The sequence below is a fragment of the Erpetoichthys calabaricus genome, chromosome 8, assembly GCF_900747795.2.
Source record: "Erpetoichthys calabaricus chromosome 8, fErpCal1.3, whole genome shotgun sequence".
NCBI classification, from domain to species: domain Eukaryota; kingdom Metazoa; phylum Chordata; class Cladistia; order Polypteriformes; family Polypteridae; genus Erpetoichthys; species Erpetoichthys calabaricus.
The window spans coordinates 84,099,897-84,112,858 of NC_041401.2; the positions used below are offsets into that span (position 1 = coordinate 84,099,897).

Below are 12,962 nucleotides of genomic sequence, written 5' to 3' on the forward strand. Positions count from 1 at the left end.
ATGAACTCATAATGCTCATTCTTTTGGGTAGTGGTAATGTCCAAACTTTTTGCTGAACTGCAGGTAGCACACTGGTGTGGAGCATTATGCATTCTTAAGGGTTCTTTTCCAAGCAGCCAGCAATGATTACTCTCCACATGACAATGCCAATACTAAAACTGGAAGCTGATAAAATAAAAAGCAAAGCCATGCAGCTAAAAGTGCAACCATTCAGGAGTGGCAAGTACTGCTGTTGGTATATTATTGGGATATTATAGGCTCTGCACAGCACTACCCTTGCAGTCTCAAGCGACATAGTGCCAGAGCACGTGCTAGGATTTATTCAATTCAGATTAGCTAATTTTTGCAAAATGTAGGCTTAAAGAACTGTAACAAATTCACAGGTAAATGCAGTTACAACATTTAACAAACACTAACTGCACAATGAATACACATAAAAACATGGATTCATTTAAACACATAGGGCGAAAATGTGCCAAACTGATAGTCACAAATACAAACTCTGTCTATTTAAAAAATTTGTGGCTTAACAGCTATGATTGCTTGCTCACTATATTTGTAACTGTGGCTGCTGTAGAATACTTCAATAGCAATATGGCACTTGTGAAATTAGCAAACCACACTGAGCAACTCCATACAGTGTTACAGATAAACAGTAAGATTTTGCTAAGGTTTTATAAACGTGATACTCTCTAAATCAATCACAAGAATATACTGTATTTCACTAATATGTGAAAAAATAGAAGCATCAAGAAAAATCATCTTCACGGCCAGATAACAATCACAGATCTAATTACTAATTTGCTTGTCAAATTCAGAGTTGTGAGGAACCAGTGCCTATCCTAGCACTACTGGGCACAAGTTAGGAAGCTACCCTGGACAGGGCGTCAGTAAATAACAACCAAGATTGAGGAAGGGCACTGGCTTCAGTTGGGTCCAGTTACTGCTTTAGACTGCCCATTTCTTAAACAGAAGCTGATGCATGCATGGAGATGAACTCCTTTTGCATGCAGCATTCCCATTTTCCTGTTTTATCATTCTTGTGTCAGAATTCAGAATTCCACTGAATTTAAATATTAGTGCACAGACATTAATTTGGTGCTCTACTAACTCTACTATTCATCCATTTGTCCGTTTTTCTTAAAGGCAGTCAGCTATGAGCAGACTTAGATATTTATGACAATGCACTCATTTGCAGAAAACATAATTTGTTGATTTGCTGAAATTTGACTCATTTTTTGAGCTCAGGAGTAAAGAGCTCCCAACAAGCATTTGAGACGCACAGAAGACAGCATAGTGAAACATAACTGAGGTTTAAGAAATGTCTCAAAAAAAGGACAGCACGTGCTGCAGAATCACAGTGAATGCACAAACTGAGTATAAAGACAGGAAATCAGAACAGGACAGTCAAGCAAATGGAACAAAGTCATCCCTGATTAAGCTGGCTATCCCTGTCTTTAGGAAGCCACCTCATCTTGCCTATTCTTCTGTTAATTTATTATTATATTAAAATAACAAAACCATAAGCTTATACCATAAAAACAAAAGTTTAAAGTATATTTAGGATTCAACACTTTCATAATCAAACACAATTAATTTCTTACAGTCCAAGTCCAATTATTGCTATGAAGAGTAACAAATAAAATAAATTTTAACTTCTGATGAGTCTTTCATTACAATGGTCAATTCAGCTTAAGCAAAATGACCACTTTCCATCGGCTTCACCACACTTCAGTCGTTCAGCTATTCCACAGGATAAGCAGCTCAGCGCCACAGGAACAGCCCCAAAGATGAATGAGTACCTTCTGAGCTACGCTTACCATTGCCACACAAGGTCAAATGAGACTGGAAGCATATTTATAGAAAGCTTTTCAGAGGAGTTTTAATCCAGAGGTTTAGGAAGCTTGCCACATGAGTGAGTTGCACTTTATTGCTTTTACTGAGAGCTTATTATTCTAGAAGTAAGATGGCATGGTGGGTTCCATTCCCTTTCTGTGTAGAGTTTCTATGTTTCCTTGAACCTCGTAAACACATGCAAGTTACATAATCTGATAAATGTAAACTGTGCCAGTGCGAGTGATTATGGGTATGTGAGTGACTGAGTGAGCGTGCCCTGTGATGGAGTGGTATCCTATCCTAGGATAGCATCTGTTCCTGAGTGACTCAAAAAAGAAAGAGAAGGATCTGGATGAAAGGATAGATGCAGAAGTAGAATGACAAATCATCCCTTTCCTGAAACATCCAATCTCAATCTCTGATTCCAAGTGATAGTTTAGGAACAGAAAATCAGACAAATATCAGTGAGACTGGTCAAAATGGTACCTGTGATATATTACTTTTTGATTCAGGATAGATCAGGCTAGAGAGACAGTCCACAAATAATTAAAAGCACTTTCCTCTGACTGTGGATTTGTTTGTAAAGACAGAGATAATTTGAAAACTGCAGTTACAAAGATTACCAGAGTGTGGAAAAGAAATTCAAAGGCTATTGAGTTTAATTAGGGGGAAGAAAACAGTGTTACAGAACCCCTACAGATTTTCTTTTTTTAGGCAGAAATTCAGACGACCCAGTAATTTCAAGATGTAGATGCTGCATCAGCTTGCTTTGATTACTATGTACTGGACACTTTGATTTACCTCAGAAGTCTTGCATGTCACCTAATGTGGGCTAACTGTATTTCTGAAAAGAGCTCCATGGGGTGCCTGCTTTCCTGTCTCTCTTATTGTTCCTTGACAAACAATGTTTTTTGAGAAATAATCTGAAAAGCACTATAACATCTATCCATCCATTACTGAACTCACTTCATCCAAATACTTGGCTGACAGCATTGGGCATAAGGGAGGAATCAACCTTACACAGTATGCCAATCCATTTCGGGAATCCCTAATGTGCACAACCATATGCACACATACAGGGCCAGTTTAGAGTCACCAACTAATCTAACCTGCAAGTCTTTATGATGCGGGACAGAAAACCGGAGTACTCATAGAATATGCATTCAGACTTGGGGAGAGCACTACATAGACAATGTCCAGGCCAGAATTTCCACCTTAGAGTTGTATAGCTTGGAGGCAGCTGGACCAAGTGCTATGCCAACTAGCACTATATTAGCACAAATAAATCGTTGAAGATTCTTATGCATCCATGAATGCGTAAAAGAATAATTCACTCGTTCAATTCAGTGGTATTGGTTTTATGCAATTCATTGGTGGTTTACATGCCTGAAATTCACTGACAACAGAACAATTATTTAAGTGATCTGTTATTTTCTACTGTTCAATCTTAAAATCCTTGCACAAGGTCTCTTGCACCACAAGTTTGCCTTGTCTTTCATATACTTTTTGGGCTTTTGATCTCTGAGCTTTGTTCACAGTGACTTTTCTGCCTCACTCCGCGCTGTCCGTGCAACGCAGCCGCAGAGAGCTTAAAAAACTCGGTACATCCACATAAAAACGATAAGGGGTGAGCTTTCTTGAAGGCTTTTACTGGACGTACCTCATTGTAAACTGAACTATATACAAAAGAAACATACAGAAATTTACAGGTAAAGAACCAAAGACAACAAATAATGATTTATTAAGCTTTAAAAGACACTTACAAGTCGAGTGATTTCTACAGTTGAATCAAGACAAAGAGAAGTACGTAAACAGAGGTTCAAATTGCTGCATACCACAACTAACCAGACCCAGGGGTTTATATACCTTAAAGATACGCTATGGACATGACCGAAACAAGAGATAAAGGGGTGCCTACGTGAGACACATGGGGCGTATTGTATTCACATGTTTATTATGGGACATACATGCTTTACGTGAGTTTCATAGACATTTATGGCACCACTGTGAGTGTGGGACATGACTGACAGGTGTGTTAATAAATGACAAGACAAAGGGGGAGCACAGCTCAACAAATAACAGCTAACAACATGTAGGGCAGAACAGTGACAATTTATTGAAACTCTTCTTTTCAATTTATGCTCATTCCATTTAATTACCTTTGTCTGTATCGCTCCTTTTCAGTTATCCCTTTTGTTTGTGGAGGCAGAACCTCTGTGTTTTTCCCAGTAAATTCTGGGGTTTGTAAGGGGTGTGTTCTTACTTCTGCTCTGTTCAGTGCTTGCATGGACTGGATGTTGGGCAGGGTCATGGTGTCCAGAGGCTATGGGGCATCTGTTGGTAAACAAAGATTCACTGATCTTGACTTTGCCAACGATGCTGTGATCTTTGCGGAGTCAATAAAGGTTCTGATTGGGGCTCTCAAGAGACTGAGTGAGGAGTCTGAGCATCTGGACTTGCAAGTGTCCTGGATAAAAACCAAGATCCAGGCCTTTAATGGCCTCTTGGGTACAGCCATCAAGAGTGTGTCTGTCTGTGGAGAGAGGGTCAACCTTGTCGAGAGGTTTACTTACCTTGGCAGTGACATTCAAGACTCTGGTGACTCTTCCTATGAAGTCAGTAGATGAATTGGGAGAGCATGGGGGGGTCATGAGGTCGCTGGAAAGGGGTGTGTGGCGCTCCCGATATCTATGCAAAAGGTCCAAGTCTTTAGAGTCCTGGTGCTTCCTGTCTTGCTATATGGTTACGATACATGGACGCCATCCAGTTACCTGAGATGAAGACTGGACTCCTTCGTTACTGTGTCTCTTCAGAGAATCCTTGGGTACTGCTGGTTTGACTTTGTGTTGAACGAGCAGTTGCTCATTGAGTCCCGAATGAGGCACATTACGTGCATCATGTGCCATGTGGCACAATTCCCTGAGGGTGATCCTACTCACAGGATCCTCACTGTTGAGGACCCGAGTGGCTGGACCAGCCCAAGGGGATGCTCATGTAACATCTGGCTGCAGCAGATACAGGGTCATTTTCGGAGAGTGGGACTGGACTGTGTGTCTGCCTGGGAGATTGCCAATTAGGATCCCAAGCTGTTTTGTCGAGTGGTGGGTGCAGCAATGCACTGTACCAGTGCAAGCTCCCCAACCTGACCTGACCTGACCTTTTGTCAGCCTCGTTTTTTGGATCCATAGTTGGCTTTTGTTGACCACTGCATTTCGTATAATTTTACCTAGTGTCAGAGGTGCAATAGATACAGTATGTTATCATTATACTGTATATGACTGATGACATCAGAAATGAAATTACATGTATATTTCTCTTTGTGTAAGTTATATGCAACACTTAATTACTGTATATGCGGTGGGCTGGCGCCCTGCCTGGGGTTTGTTTCCTGCCTTGCGCCCTGGGTTGGCTGGGATTGGCTCCAGCAGACCCCCGTGACCCTGTAGTTAGGATATAGCGGGTTGGATAATGGATGGAATTACTGTAAATGCTATATCTAACAGCAACATGTTACAGTATTTTTCCCCATGGTGCTGAATTAAATAAGAAGGTTCATAGAACCATGCATGAATGTAGGTCACAATACTTCAAATGTTTGCACACTCACTAGTCCAAGTGGCTTTGGCCACACTCTTGAAACTTCAAGCACATGTTCTCTACTCTGAACTCAGTTCTTCTTGCTATATACGGTAGAGAACCTGCCATTGATTCACACTCAGGACTTCACTTGTCCAAGAATGCCTCAGAACAGGCCATACAAAGTAACAAAAATCAATATAGTAGCCGTTTCCATACTGGGGCCTGTGGTACCTCTGAAACTGGTAATATCCTCTTAAACCACTTTCTAATTTACAGTCCAGCTCCTACTTTTAATTCATTTCTTGATTTAACTGGTCAGTTTTTCTAATTTGTATGCACAATTGTGCAAAAGTATGGATCATTGCAGCCATGCCTTTTAGCACAGAAGGCACTCTTTATTCATTCATTTGCTGTTCATTTTAACAATTTTACTTTTTTGTTGACCTCTCAGTAGCACAAAGATTTGTGCTAATGTTTCCTGGATTTAATATTCTGGGTTGGAATCCTGCTTCCATACATTTTTTTTTTGTAGATTTAGCATACCTTCCCAGCACCTGCGTGAGTTTACGTTCCACATTCTGAAAGACATGAACTGGAAACTTTAAATTGGCCTGGTGTTAGAGCGAGTGTATATGTGTGTGAGTGGGCATTGGGGTGGACTAGTATCTGTGACGGTGCAGGTCCTGCTCCACACTCCCACTTTCAGATTTGGGAGCCCAACACCGTTGGTAATGTAACCGAATGAACTGGCCGATGGGGCAAATCAAACTGTCCTCCCATCTTCCTTCTCGCACATGTAGTCGCCCCTCAGATCCCTAAGGAGGATGCCACCTCGATCAAACCAACTCCTTCACACAGTCAATGGGCGCGATCCATTCCTCAAGCACCGAATCTTAGCTCCACACGGGACCCCTGACTGTGCTGAATTCTCTCATCCAGCTGGCTGGCTCATCCTCTCTCTTCCACTCCCGATGCTGGTCTCGTCTCATTTTTTCTTCTCTTTCCTTTTTCCTCTCCTTCTCCTATGCCAACCCGTACTTATACAGCTCCTTGGGCGCAGCACCTCAATCACACACCGCAGGAAGCCGATTAAGCAACTGAGAACGATCGCACCCTCATGTGCAGGTGCGACTTTCCCCAATTACCTCATCAACTCCCCATGGCTACACAATTGCATGGAGACTGACACAGCCAAATAGATTATTTAAAAACTGGCCTTCATTCAGAACCATGGACCCGCTATACCAAAGTACAGTACCTCATTCTGGTTTGTTTCTGCCTTACTCCTGATCCTGCCAGGATAGACTGAATTCACTCAATCTATGGAATCTGGTGATTTGGATTTGAGAATGTTATGTTGTCTTACTATATGTTATGCTGTGTTCTTTTTGCAGAGTTTACTCCGTATTACTTATACAGTATACCTGTATAGTCCACTGATGAGCTGTCTGGGTTCATAACTGTATATCATATCTGTTCAAAATGAAAATTAGCCCAAAGCAGGCACTAGTGTCATGAGGAGCTATTCACTGATAAAGAAACTAGCCCAGGACAGCATGCCATCCCATCACAGGATACATTTATGCAATACAGAGTGGTCAATTAATTTAACAGGAGAAATGCAGAGTATCTGAACCCTGCAGACACGGGGAAAACAGGCAAATTCAATGCAAGAATTTCACCTAGGTCCCTGGAGGCAGAAGCTCTAATTTCCATGCCACTGTACCATCCATCCAGGTTATAATTCTCAACACACTCTCCATTGCTTGACACTGAACAGAAGTAAAGCTTATTGTGCTATAATCACTATGCTTCATTTGGCATCCCATTTTATCCAACTTTGGAACTTTCAGCCATTATGTACTTCTCTGAACTGATTTGCTGTAAAAGACTTCCTAATGTTTTGGAAAGGGTGTCTTTCATTTCTTTCATTGTTCCTTGTACAATTTCATCTGGCCCTGGAGATTTGTTAAACTTTAATATATGTACACCCTGAAGCATACTTGACTCATCTGCTTTAAAGTATTTAAATGCAAATCTTCTTCTACTGTTGCCTGAAGCCTTGTGCTCATGTATTCTGTAAAAATCTGACAGAAATATCTATTTACTTCATCATCTATAAATTCATAAGAGTACATACCCTTTGAATACCTTTTCAGTCACTTTAATCTATGAACAGAAGTAAGTGATGCCCATTTCCCAATGAATTTTTTGCACATGCTCACTGAGCTGCTCATGCTGCCATACTAATAGCTGCTCGCCATCAACTGTAATGCAGGGGCACTTCCACAGAGCACTGCCATTACTTATTCTACCTCATTATGCTTTCACAACAGCTGGCCCTCAATAAGCTTTATATTGTTGTGCGTGCGCATGGGTGGGGCTGTGCCTACTACAACAGTATTAAGTGTCCTGATATGTAAGCAGCTCTGCTAAATTTGTAACTTGAGAGCCCACTGTATGCACAGGTGCTGTTTTTTGTTTCTGGTATGAAAGAAGTTTACCTTTTTTCATTATTCATGAAGTGAAGTGATAGCACCGTTCTTTTCAGCATAATCAAACATTTCACATTTAAGGCTAACCTATCTAGTATTGGAAGACAGGTGGCGCCTATCTTTACATGTGCAAAAGCAAATCCTTACATTAATAGGGTTATGTCACTTCAGACTGGGTCAGGGATCCTTTACTGGCCTCTATGTCAAAGGCTATTTTAATACACTCAATCAAATATAATTTTAATTTTCCTGATGAAAAATGGGAATTTTGAATATTGAACAGAATTAAGCTTTTTATTAACTAGGTAATTACGCGTCATCTTGGATCCTCGAAGTCTGAAAGTGAATTTGTGATAACACTGCAAGCGTGTTTTCTTTGAAATTATAATCATGCATGCACAAAAGCAATATTTAGCTTTTTATTAGAATCAGGGGGCTTTGCCCCTTGCTCGCTTCACTCGCCAACCCCTCCCCCCCACTAAGCTATGCGCCGTTGTGAAGAGGGGGGTTGAACGCACCCTAAGGAGATGTGGTTGCTCCTCCAAAACCGCTCTTAAACAGTGATACAATGGCAAACAAATTCCTTTTTTTTTACATCCTCTTTGCTCGATCAGCTGCTGGCTTGCTGCTGCTGCCGTGCCGCGTGATCTGCATCTCGTGCGGCGCTTCGAACGTTTTAAAATCATTGCCTTGTCTATCTTCTCCCCCAGACACTACTCGATCTCTTTTCGCTGTTACGTTATTTCACCAAGTAATATTTTCCATTTGTTTGCGCTAATGCAATCTTTACTCTACAGTTACGCGCCGTTGTGAATGGGGGGCTGAACACACCCCAAGGAGACGTGTTCGCTCCTCTGAAACCCCTTAAACGGTGATACAATGGGAATCAAACAAAAGCTGTTTTTTTTTTTTTACCTCCTCTTTGCTCAATCAGCTGCTGGCTTGCTGCTGCTCCCATCCCGCATGATCTGCACTTCGTGCAGCACTTCAAATGTTTTAAAGTCACTGCCTTGTCTCTTTTCTCCCCAAGACATCCTCAAACACTATTTGATCTCTTTTCGCTGTTATTTTACCGAATAATATTTAACATTTGTTTGCGCTATTGTGATCTTTACTCCCATTTTCTTGAGACTTTCGAATTTTCCTACTTCCATTATCTCTAACCTGCTCTACATGTGTATCACGGGACTTGCTTCCAAAGGTTGTAAGTATGACGTGACTTGCCAAAGTCGCGGGACGTGAAAGTGTCTCTGTCTCTCTGTCTCTCTTCAAAAGATCTCTCTTCAAAAGATCATGTCTCGTCGCGGTCTCGTCCCAAGTTTTCTTTTATAATAGAGAGATTTGAGAAATGTAATACATAAGTGGATATTTCAAACAATTAAACTTGTCTAATAGGGTATGACAGTCACAACACTATAAACATTGCTAGCAGATGAAATACTCATTGTTCACAAGTCTTGTGCTACCACTTCTAATGAATGTTCATTCAGTTTTGTGGAATCTTAACAAGCAACCACACTATCTGAAGGCCTTACTCCAAAATGTTAGGGATAAAACCTAGCAAATTAAATCTTTATTTATTTTTGTCAAAATTTATTAGAGAAATGATTATGTTGCCTGACAACATAAAATCTGATGCAAACAATGGAGGAGATGCTGTCTTCTTAGTTACAGTAAGAGGCAGACAGAGTAGAGGAGACATTTATCAGGCATAGTTGGATGCCTGAGGAAACTATTTTGACATAGTATTTTGGGAAATCTTCGCCCCAAGTAAGTGAACTCTGACTGGGTCCAATGAAATTGACCATTAATAGTGTTTGTTTTACAATATATAGAACATGTTAAAAATAGAGATAGATTCACATTGGCACAGTGGTGCTGCTTCTTGGTTCAAATCCTGTGCATGGCTAGTACCCATGTGGAATTTTCAAGTTATGCCTGTGTCTGCATTGGCTGCAACATTCATGTCTCTGGTGACTCTTCCAATTAAGTCAGTAGACCGATTGGGAGTGCATGGGGGTCATGAGGTTGCTAAAAAGGGGTGTGTGGTGCTCCCAATATCTTTGCAAAAGAATGAAGGTCCAAGTCTTTATAGTCCTGGTGCTTCCTGTTTTTCTATATGGTTGTGAGACAAGGACATTATCCAGTGACCTGAGACGATGACTAGACTCCTTTGGTACATCTGAGAATTCTTGGGTACCGCTGGTTTAACTTTGTGTCAAATGAGTGGTTGCTCATGGAGTCCTAAATGAGGCACATTACCTGCATTGTAAGGGAGCATCAGTTACGGCACTACGGCCATGTGGCGCGATTCCCCAATGATGATCACAGGATCCTCATTATTGAGAACCTTAGCGGCTGGACCAGGCCAAGGAGATGCCAACGTAACACCTGGTTGTAGAAGATGGATAGTCATTTCCGGAGGGTAGGACTGGACTGCCTATCTGCTTGGGGAGTTGCCAACCAGGATCCTGTGCTGTTTTGTCATGTGGTGGTTGCGGCAATGCTCTGTACCAGTGCATGCTCCCCAACCTGACCTGACCTGACTTGTGTCTACATGGGTTTTCCTCCCGCTATCCCAGTGTTGTGCTGGATAGGTTAACTAGAAGCTTTACATTGGCCTGAGAGTATTGGTACGAGTGTGTACCCTGTGATGGACTGATGTCCCGTTCAAAGCAGTATCCTGCCATGTATTCAGTGCAATCAGCCATTTGAGACGAGAAAATTACATCTATTGCGTTTCAGAATGTATGCCTAAAAAGTACTTGAATTGTTTCAAATTGTGAAATATGGCAGATCAAGTATAGAAAACCCTATTAAGCACAGGTGATAGTCAAACCTAAAGACACCGGTATATTTCTCCCTAACAGAGGGAAACGGTCACCTACATTGACTGATCATGGATATTAACGGGCTACACAGAAATATCAAGAGAAAGTCACATTCTATAGGAGAGATACAGTATACCATGTGTCAGAGGATATACCCCATCTCCTCCTGACAATAATACAAGACTGTCTTTACATCTGTTGTTTTCTGAAGTCTTCCTGTCCTCACTATTTGAGAAGTTCAAATTCCAAAATTTTCACCACTTCTACTTCCTACCCTTCCTCTCTATAGCAGTCCATAGATATGAGACAGAATGTCTGTCTGCAACATTTAATCTTTTGTGGGTCAATGTCTCCTCCATGAACCAATCTATAAAAGCCTAAATAACAATGAGGCACTATGTGAGGATCTAGAACCTATCCAGAAAGGGTCTACAACAAGAAAAAACAACCTAGGATAAGGTGGCCTTCCATCACAGAACTCATAAAGGTACAATTTTAAGTTACCAAGTGACTTAGTTTGCACATTGTGGGACACCAAGACAAAGATCAAAACCTACATTTGCTGGAATAATGAACTCACTTCACACAGACACTGTACGTCTCAGGTAAAAATTTCAACCGAGGACCCAAGAATTGTGAGGAAATAGCATAAACCTTTGCCAATCTATTCCCCTTAAAAATACCAGAAAATAACTTTAAACTATGCTTGCAGGCTCAATAACAGGTAAAATTGCATGTTTTTAATTTCCTATTGAAAATATCAGGAAACATTTACATTAAGAAAAATAAATGCCTGGGTGTATATTTTACCAAGCAGAAATATGTTACAGAATATTAAGGTATCGCCAGCAACCAACAAAATGAAGCAAAATGGAACAGCACCATTTAAGAAAGAAAAAATGCACCAAATGGTTTTGAAGAAATAGGCTAACTCAATGGATGAAATGTTTTACAAGTAAATCAAAATACTGAGTGATTCATCAGAAATGGAGATGCATGCAGGGCTCTGAAGACTCAGTGGCATCTCTGCTGCTCTGAAAGACAGAACCTAAAAGAGTTATCTGGGTTTATTTTTTCTCTCCAAATGGAAATGTGCTCCAGGAGGACCCCCTAGCACATGCCAGTTCAGGGGCCTATTCTAAATCTAACTCCTTTTTCACATTGGTTCACTAAACTGAAGGTGATGAGCCACTGAGTGGTCTGAACCGACAGCATGATGCCCACAAGCAAAGACAGTCAAGTCTGCTCTAGTGTGGAGTCTTGAAGATAAGGTGAAACAGCCAGACTGACATCCTGTGGCGATTCAAAGAGCACTGCTGGAGTCATCCCTGGGCAAGAAGGGTTCCCAGCAGATGGTGGCGTCAAAGGTTGCCATTTCCTCTAGCAAGGAATTACAAACAGACAGATAATTTATTCTGATTGCTAATTCTACACTGAGGAGCAATTGTCGGAATGTTTTGGTTTATTTTTCTGTATGGATCACAGTTCAGAGGGCATGGATTCCCAAGAATTATAAAACATGTCAAAAACAACAAAGCAGACTATTTTAATACTAGATTAAAAATTGCACACTGAAAAATATCTTCTTTTAAAGGTCATATACTGTAATGAAAAATGATCTGATGATAGTCTTCACAACATTCAAAGATATAAAATGCAATTACATGCAAATCTATCATCATTCAAGATAATTCATTTGGTAAGTGGTCTTTTGCTCTAAGCTTTAAAAGCATAAATTTTAACTTTGTGCAATGAGTTATCTTTTTTTATGAATCACTCTTCAAGATTAACCAGTAAAAGAAAGCTGTCAGATTAACATGTGGTATTCAATCATTTGTACATAATGCCTTTATTGGTAAACAGTATCCCAAAGCCATTTATAATAAAAATATTCCACTCTGTCAGTAATTCTGCCAGCTCCAAATTTGAAATAGCATATTATCACTCAGAGTTCAAATGGTTTAACTTCTGCAGCTGACCATTGGTGTTCGTGTGGCCTAGTAAAGCAGACATGGTAAACAGAAACATAAATGGTGCTGGAGTCAAGCTATTTAACAAACCACAGTGTTCAATACAGGTTCTTTCTGTCAAAACAGTGAGTGCCTCTTGAATTAACCCTGTTATCCACCATGCACCTTCACAAAAGGCTTGTGTTTTTCACATTACTCAACAGCCCTGAAATTGCTGTGGAAATGGTTTATAGAAGGTCAAGGCATCTCAG

At 40.6% G+C, this 12,962-nt stretch overlaps 1 protein-coding gene across 5 annotated transcripts in view; it reads right to left on the bottom strand.

Annotated features, from left to right (window-relative positions):
- Nucleotides 1–12,962, bottom strand: part of srrm3 (serine/arginine repetitive matrix 3) — a 437,508-nt gene that overhangs the window by 386,302 nt on the left and 38,244 nt on the right. The gene's annotated exons all lie outside the window — the stretch shown is intronic.